This window comes from Penaeus monodon, chromosome 39 (genome assembly GCF_015228065.2).
Source record: "Penaeus monodon isolate SGIC_2016 chromosome 39, NSTDA_Pmon_1, whole genome shotgun sequence".
In the NCBI taxonomy this organism is placed as follows: domain Eukaryota; kingdom Metazoa; phylum Arthropoda; class Malacostraca; order Decapoda; family Penaeidae; genus Penaeus; species Penaeus monodon.
Window position 1 is genome coordinate 1858338 of NC_051424.1, and position 2500 is coordinate 1860837.

Sequence of the window (2500 nt, forward strand, 5' to 3'; positions counted from 1 at the left end):
GAGAGAGAGAGAGAGAGAGAGAGAGAGAGAGAGAGAGAGAGAGAGAGAGAGAGAGAGAGAGAGAGAGAGAGAGAGAGAGACTTATATGTACACACACACACACACACACACACACACACACACACACACACACACACACACACACACACACACACACACACACACACACACACACACACACACATACATACATACACACACACACACACACACACATGGATGTGTGGGTGTGCATATGTATATTTATATGTATATATGTATATGTGTGTGCTTGTATGTGTGTGTGAACGCTTTTCTCTGCCTTCGTGGGCGACGAAATGCTTGCAACTGTGTCTTTCCACACGAATGACAGTAAGCAAGGAAGCCAGAGGACAGCGCTGGAGGCAATTTGCTGACCTACCCTTCTCCTTTCTTTCCCACCAAAATATCGTGCATGACACCTCCAAGTGTAGGACGGTACTAATCACTTCTCATTTTAGTAATTCTTATAGAAGTCTTTCCCGAATAAAAATAAACAAACGGTGCAACTAATGGATAAATATTACGGTAGTTATAGCTATAAAAATATGGCGAAGTGATCCCGGAATACCATCAATTATCGGCGAAAAAGGAAATACCTCTCAAGGGTTAGCTAATAAGGGATAGTAGTCGCAGAATGAAAAGATGAACCAAAGCTGTGGTTATTCCACACGTTTCCAAGCTATAATTTCCACCTTCCGTGCTTTAAAAGAAAGAAAAAAAAACAACAACATGATAAGAGATAAATTAGAACATAGCTGTGCGAAAAGAGTGGTTCGTAAATCAAGCAAAATATAAGAGTTACAACATATAAAGAATGAAAGTGAACGAAAAGATATTGGAAATACAGAGAGTGTATATAATAAGCAACACGCCATCAAAATGGGGGGAAATGCCTGTTACAGTTCACATAATTAGATCGTAAATAATTACATAGCTGTATGATTTTCATCTTGGGTTTCACCCTGTGACTGTAAAAGGATTATAATAACTTCAGAATGTCGAGTTTTTTGGATGTGGTGGACAGATTTTTTAAAACCACTGTGAGTTATGGTACGTAGCCAGAATAAAACGTCTCTGCTTTCAGAACTATGCTCGAGTATTGTTTGCTTATTTGACTGTTCCAGGGGTAACGTTATATATATTGGGTCAACTCTAAGTAGATTGTCTTTCTCTGGCAATCCAACAGCATGGAACATACAGGTGACTTATTTATTGATTTAGATTTATAGATATAGATAAAGAGAAAGAGAAAAAAGATAGATATACTCGTATGTAAACACACATGTGTGTGTGTGTGTGTGTGTGTGTGTGTGTGTGTGTGTGTGTGTGTGTGTGTGTGTGTGTGTGTGTGTGTGTGTGTGTGTGTGTGTGTGTGTGTGTGTGTGTGTGTGTGTGTGTATGTATGTATGTATGTATGTATGTATGTATGTATGTATGTATGAATTCATTCATGCATGCATGCATTCACACACATGCATGTGTGTGGATTCCTTTACATAAATTACTCGACCATGCATGACGTCATCAGCTTAACTGCGTCACAGATAATTTCTGACGTCACGGGCCAGGAGACAGAGCTATTTATGTAGCGACGTCCTAATGACCGCTAATGTGGGTGAAGCTATTACTAGCTTAATTAGGGAGCATGGTCGACGGGGCAAAATGCGATGCAAATTGTCCTCATTTTAGATTGCGGCGGAAGCTGCTGGATGTGTAGGTCACCCGCGAAATGATGTAAATGAAGTAAAATGGACGTAAATGTTATAAGAGTCTTTAAAATGCATTTTAATGGAAAGAATATATAATGTGTTAAAGGGATATTGTGAAAATTGATACTGAAATCGTCATCGTGTTATAGAGCCCTACTGCATACAGAATCCTACTTTGCTAAAACAGCAAAGCTTACCATATTAAATACGTTTAACGAAGTATTCCCGATTAGGTTGCGGTTCCCGTTTTCTGTTGATCAGTTGTTATTGACAGTTCTGGGTGTAGACAGTGACCGGGTAAGAAGCCTCTAAGGGTATATGCTGAAAGGGCACTTCTAGGGCCAAATATGGCAATTGTATTATCTCTAGATGTCATAAATTTGGATGTATGTTGGAACAAACTATACGGTTTGTTCCAGCATACATCCAAATAAGAAATTAATATGAACTAAAAGGTGCAGATAGTAAATATACACGAGTGTTTGCTTTGCAAGACGTCTGCTCCGGAAAACTCAAGCATTTCCTTTAATGTTCAGTATCTTACCGATTGTTATACTCACTGTTTAGTCACATATTACTAGTTATAATAAACCTTTGCTATTGGTAACTATTTGTTATGAATCCTATTGATATTGGAAATACTGAACGAACTTGATCTTTACGAAAGAAACTGCTCAGTGAATATAGTGAAATGGAAATAATGTAGAGAAAATATTCAATAAAAAAAATTAGCATAATGAACAGAAATTAAAAAGATTTTTGAATCATAA